The sequence below is a fragment of the Rhincodon typus genome, chromosome 38, assembly GCF_021869965.1.
Source record: "Rhincodon typus isolate 14 chromosome 38, sRhiTyp1.1, whole genome shotgun sequence".
In the NCBI taxonomy this organism is placed as follows: Eukaryota; Metazoa; Chordata; class Chondrichthyes; order Orectolobiformes; family Rhincodontidae; genus Rhincodon; species Rhincodon typus.
In genome coordinates, this window is record NC_063369.1 from 16940363 (window position 1) to 16946355 (window position 5993).

At 50.0% G+C, this 5993-nt stretch overlaps 1 protein-coding gene across 1 annotated transcript in view; it reads right to left on the reverse strand.

Moving 5' to 3' along the window:
* Positions 1-5993, reverse strand: part of ndufb7 (NADH:ubiquinone oxidoreductase subunit B7) — a 32694-nt gene that overhangs the window by 4981 nt on the left and 21720 nt on the right. The window lies entirely within an intron of this gene.

Here is a 5993-nt window from a genome sequence, read left to right on the forward strand (position 1 = left end):
CTGTATATGTGTGTGTGTTGGGGGGGTGCGGTGCATGACTGAGAGAGTGAGAGAGACAGTGTGTGTGAGTGTGTGGGGAGGGGGTGTGGAACTTGGTCAGATAGTTCTTCCAGAACAGTGAGCTAAACCAGTGTGTCTCAGAACAGAGACCCCAGAGCATTAATGGAAAATTGCTTCTTTTGTGGTTACTTGTGACAGAGTGTAAACATTGAAGGCCATTATCTTCTTCGCCATGTTTCAGCTTTAACGGAACATTATAGTTCATTGCTTTGTTTAATTTCTACAGGGTGCAGTCTCTCTCCAAGCCAGGAATGAGTGCAAGCTCCCTCTTCAAATTGAGTCCGTATGCACCACACCAGCTATGACCCGTTTAAATTCTCATTAAAGCACAGGGCAGTCAGTTTATTTGCTGGTGAAACTCAGCAGGTCCAGCAGCATTTGTAGGGAAGAAACAGTTAACATTGAGGCCAACGATTCTTCGGATTCATATCAGCCGCAAAACAGTAACTTTGCTTCACTCTCCATGGATGTTGCCAGACCTGCTGAGATTCACCAGCACTTTTCGTTTTTATTTCAGATCTCCAGCATCTGCAGCATTTTGCTTTTATTCTCAAGTTTATCTCTCGTTTGATCAGTTACTGGGTAGATTAGTAAGTGTTGAGCTGCAGAATGCAGCTTTCTCAGCAGGTCTGCCAGCATCTGTGGAGAGAAATCAGACTTAACGTTTCAGGTCCAATGATCCTTTCTCACAACTGATGGTAGCTAATAAAAAGTTAGTTTTTATGCAGAAGATAGGGTGGTGGGAGCAGGTAAGGAGTAAACGATAGGTAGGCATCGAGCCCAAAGAGAGAGAGAGAACAGTTGGACAAAGGAGTGGATAATGATCAGCCTGAGAGAATGAGTAGCTGCTAATGGGCACTATTAGGGACTAACAACAGGTTGTGCGTAATAGCAGACTATGTGATAACAAGAGATAGCAAGAACTGCAGATGCTGAAGTCAGAGCTAACAGTGTGGAGCTGGAGAATCACAGCAGGCCAGGCAGCATCAGAGGAACAGGAAAGTTGACGTTTCGGGTTGGGACCCTTCTTCAGAAATGGGAGAGAGGAAGGGAGCTCAGAAAGAGAGAGGAGGGGTGGGGCTGGGGAAGGTAGGTGGGATGGTGATAGGTGAGTGCAGGTCGACAGAGGTGGGGATTGGTCAGTGAGGTGGGAGAGAAGATGGACAGGATGTGTCAGGTCAAAGAGGCGGGGATGAGAGCGAGGGTTGGACATGGAATGAGGCCAGGGGTGGTAGATTTTAAAACTGATGAATTCCATGTTTAGGCCATCGGGCTGAGGCAGAATACGAGGTGCTGCCCCTCCAGGATGGACGTGTGGGGGTGGGTGTGGGTGTGGGTGTGAAATTGGTTGGCTTGATGGGTGGGGGTTGGGGTAAGGACATGGGAGAAGTTGCCTCAGGCCCTAAAATGTTTGAACTTGATAGAGTCCTGAAGCCTGTAGAGTTCCCAAGCGAAAAATGAGGTGCTGTTCGTCCAGCTTGCACTGAGCTTTGTTGCAACACTGCAGCAAGCCTGAGACAGAGAAGTTGTCCAGGGAACATGGTGGTGTGTTAAAGTGGCACGCAACTAGAAGCTCAGAGTCTTTTTTGTGAGCAGAATGTAGATGTTCTGTGAAGTGGTCCCCCAGTCTATACTGCATTTCCCCAGTGTACAGGAGACCACATTGTGAGCAGCGAATGCAGTAAGCTAGATTGTGGGAAGTGCAGGTAAAGTGCTGCTTCACCTGGAAGGTGTGTTTGGGCCCTTGGACACTGAGGAGGGAGAAAGTAAACGGGCAGGTGTTACACCTTTCTGCGGTTGCAGGGGAAGGTGCTGTGGGGGAATGGGGGGAGTGAAGGAAGAGTGGGCCAGAGTGTCCAGGAGGGAACAGTCCTTGTCTGATGGTGGCAGCTAATAATCCTCTGGATGTGGATGTTGGTGGGATGGTAGGTGAGGACAAGGCAGACCCTATCGCTATTGTGGGAGGGAAGAGAAGGGGTGAGGGCTGAGGGCTGAAGTATGGTAGATGGATTGGATCCAGCAGAGGGCCCTGTCGACAACAGTTCTGGGGAATCCTCTGCTGAGGAAGAAGGCAGACATTTCACAGGCCCCTTTGTCAAAGTTGGCATCATCAGAACAGATGCAATGGAGACGGAGGAACTGGGAGAATGGAAGAGGCTTTACGGGAAGCAGGGTGTGAAGATGTATGTTCAAGGTAACTGTGGGAGTTGGTGGGTTTGCAGTGGATATTAGTGACCAGCCTATCCCCAGAAATGGAAACAGAGATGTTGAGGAAGGGAAGAGAGCAGTCAGAGATGGCCCAGGTGAAGGTGAGGGTGGAGTAGAAATTGGAAGTGAAACTGATAAATTTTTCCAATTCCGAATGAGAGAGGGAAGCAGCACTGATGATATCATTAATACATGGGAGAAAAGGTTGTGGCTGGGGGCTGAAATAGGACTGGAACAAGGAATGTTCCACATACTTGACAAAGAGACAGACATAACTGGGGCCCATACAGATACCCATGGTCACCCTTCTGACCTGAAGAAAGTGAGAAGTGTTAGAAGAGAGATCGTTCAGGGTGAGGATGAGCTCGGCCAGGCGGACGAAGGTGGTGGTGGATGGGGATGGTTCAGGCCTTTGTTCCAGGAAGAAGCAGAGAGCCCTGAGACCGCCCTGATGGGGGATGGATGCGTAAAGGGATTGCACATCCTTGGTGGAGAGAGGCGGCTGGAGCTGGATGTAAAACATCAGATGATTTACGGATGTAAGCGAGAACAGACTGGACAAGGGGAGTAAAAAACCAAGTGAAGGTAGGAAGAGATGAGTTCTGTGGGGCTGGAGCAGGCAGAAACAATGGGTCAGCCTGGGCAGCCCCGTTTGTGGATTTTGAGAAGGAGGTAGATGTGAGCTGTGCGGGGTTGGGAGACTATGGGCTTGGATGCAGTTGGGCACGGGGGATGGTGGTGGGAATCAACCAGATGACATGAGGTTAGTCACCATTGTGGACACGGTGGCCTGATATTCCATGGTGGGGTCATGGGGAGACAGGAGGAGGTATCTGAGAGCTGGCGCTCAGCCTCTGCAATGTATCGGTCGGTCTGCCAGACAAGAACAGCACCACCCTTGTCAGCAGAGCACTGAGTGTAATCAGTTCATGGGAGATAGGTTGGAATGGGTGAGGGTGTTAGAGAAACTGAGGCAATCAATGTCACGTCAACAATTCTCAATGAACAGGTCAAGGGCAGGTAAAAGGCCAGAGGGAGGGGTCCAGGTGGAGGGAGAGTGTTAGAACTGGGCGGAGGGATCTGTGGGACAGGGAGAAAACTCTTGTCCAAAGAAACAGGCACCGAGGTGAAAGTGATGGAAGAGTTCAACGTCAGGTAGTGCCCAAAATTCATTAAGGTGGGGACTCAGAGGGATAAAACTGAGACCTTTGCTGAGGACATCAGAGAGCAAAAGGTCAGGAGGTATAGTGAACACATGATAGGAGGTGGGGTTGGGAGAGGGGATGGAGTCAGAGGGCCATGGGTATCTCTAGATTGTCAAGTTCAATTTCTTGACCACGCAGGCCCTGCCTTCTCAACCTGAGGTATGGTGACCTCAAGTTAAAGTTATGAGTAGCTGCTTCCCTCTAATCAAAGAACAGACTGTATCATTATCTGGGACTATGGTGACTGTCACTTTCGCTGGGTGGGCATTTGGCTGTGGTGATAACAGTAAGGTTGTGTTCTCTATTAGTATAGGACGAGTGACAGAAATCTAGAGGTTGCCGTCAGAGGTATCTACCCCTGTACAGGATGCCCTGTTGCAGTCCTTGCTTGGAGACTTAGCACTAAATAGACTGCAATGACACAAACCTTCTCATGAATTCCAGTCTAAAAGCAACGTAAAGATTATGGTTAGTACATTCAGCAGTGCGGATTTTATGATTGGTTTGATAAGTGACAAATAATAAGCAGCCTCTCTGAAAAAATAAATTTCTTCATTGGAGTTGTTGGTTGATTCACCGAGCTGACTGGTTTTCATGCTAACGTTTTGTCGCCCTTCTAGGTGACATTGTCAGTGCTGTGTAACCTCTTTTGAAGCGCTGTTATTCTGACCTGCTCTGAATTTATATGGTCCGGTCTGTCATGTCCAGCAGTCTTGTTCCTAGTTTTGTACTGTAATGGTATGTAAACCACTTTGATAAAGATAAGCACGAGAACTCCTGGAGGGCAGGTTTTCAACCACTGATGCAACTAACAAATGTGTTAAAATTGACCCAATCTGCATTCAGAGCAGAATGACAAGGTTGGAGGAGATGCAGGTGAAGCTCTGTCTCAGCTGGAAGGGCTGTTTAGGGCCCTGAATGGAGGTGAGAGAGGTGGTGTGTGGGCAGGTGTTGCATCTTTTATGGTTTTACAGGGGAAGGTACCAGGTGTGTTGGAGTGGTTTTTGGGGAGTGTGGGGCAAACTAAGGAGTGGCGAATGGAATGGTCCTTGAGTAAGGCAGAGAGGGGTGGGGAGTGGAAGATGTTCCAGGTGGTGGGGTCTAATTGGGGTTGGCAGAAGTGTTTGAGGATGATACTTTGCATGCGGAAGCTGGTGGGGTAGGAAGTGAGGATAAGGGGGACCTGTCTTTATTATATTTGGAGCGAGGGGGCGGTTAAGAGCTGTGGAGCGGGGAATGGAGGAGGCACAGTGGAGGGCTGTCTGGATGACAGAGCCGGGGGCGGGGAGAGAGCGTTGTTTGAAAAAGGCGGACATCTGGGATACTTGGGAATGGAACATCTCCACATCACAGCAGATGTGATGGAGATGGAGCCATTGGGAAAACAGGATGAAGTTTTTGCAGGATACAGGATGGGAGGAGGTGTAATCTAGGTAGCTGTGGAAGTCTGTGGGTTTATAGTAAACGTCAGACTGTAAACTGTCTCCAGAAATGGAAACAGAGAGCTCAAGAAAGGGGAGGGAGGTGTTGGAGATGGACCAGGGTGGAAGTTGTTAGCCAAGTAGATGAACTGCTCCGGTTCAGCCTGGGTTCAGGATGCAGTACCGACGCAGTCAGCGATGTAACAGTGGAAGAGTTGGGGAACAGTACTGGTGTACACACTGAGAAAGGACTATTCGACATAACCAACAAACAGGCAGGCGTAGCTGGGGCCCATGGCAACCCCCTGTATTTGGAGGAAGTGGGAAGAATTGAAGGAAAAGTTTTGAGGGTGAGGACTAGCTTGGTGAGGTCGAGGAGAGTATTGGTGGGTGGGGGAACTGGATGGGTCTGTTGGAGGGGAAAAAACTGAGGGCGTATAGGCTGTCCTTGTGGGGTATGGACATGTTGCACACCCATAGTAAAGATGAAGTGCTGGGGACCAGGGAACTGGAAGTTACCGAAGAGATGGAGGGCGTGTCCCCAATGTAAGTGGGGAGTGCCTGGACCAAGGGGGGAAGGGGAGTCTAAGTAGGAGGAGATGTGTTGGTTGGGGCAGGAGCATGCAGAGACAATGGGTCGGCCGGGGTGGTTGTGCTTATGGATCTTGGGGAGCAGGTAGAACCGGGCGGTGCGGGGCTGGGGGACTATAAGGCTGGAGGTGGTAGGTGGGTGGGTGAGGGTCACAGGGAGCGATGAGGTCTTGGACAATGTGAGAGATGGTGGCTTGATGGGCCATGGTTGAGGGGGAGGTAGGACATGGTGTTGGAGAGTTGACATTTGGCCTCTGAGGGGTCTGTCCTCCAGACTACCACTGTCCCGCCTTTGTCAGCAGGTTTATTAGATAAACGGGCAATGGTGCAGAGAGTGGAGTGCCACATGTCCATCAGGGGAAGAGGATAGAGTGGGTGAGGGGGGTGGGTTCACCTCCTGTTCATCTACTTTGGATTCCAGCATCAGCAGTTTTTTCGTCTCTAACCAATTATTACAGTCTGTCCAGAGGGGTCCCTCGGCAGTTACTGCGGCCCGTCCAGAGGGGTC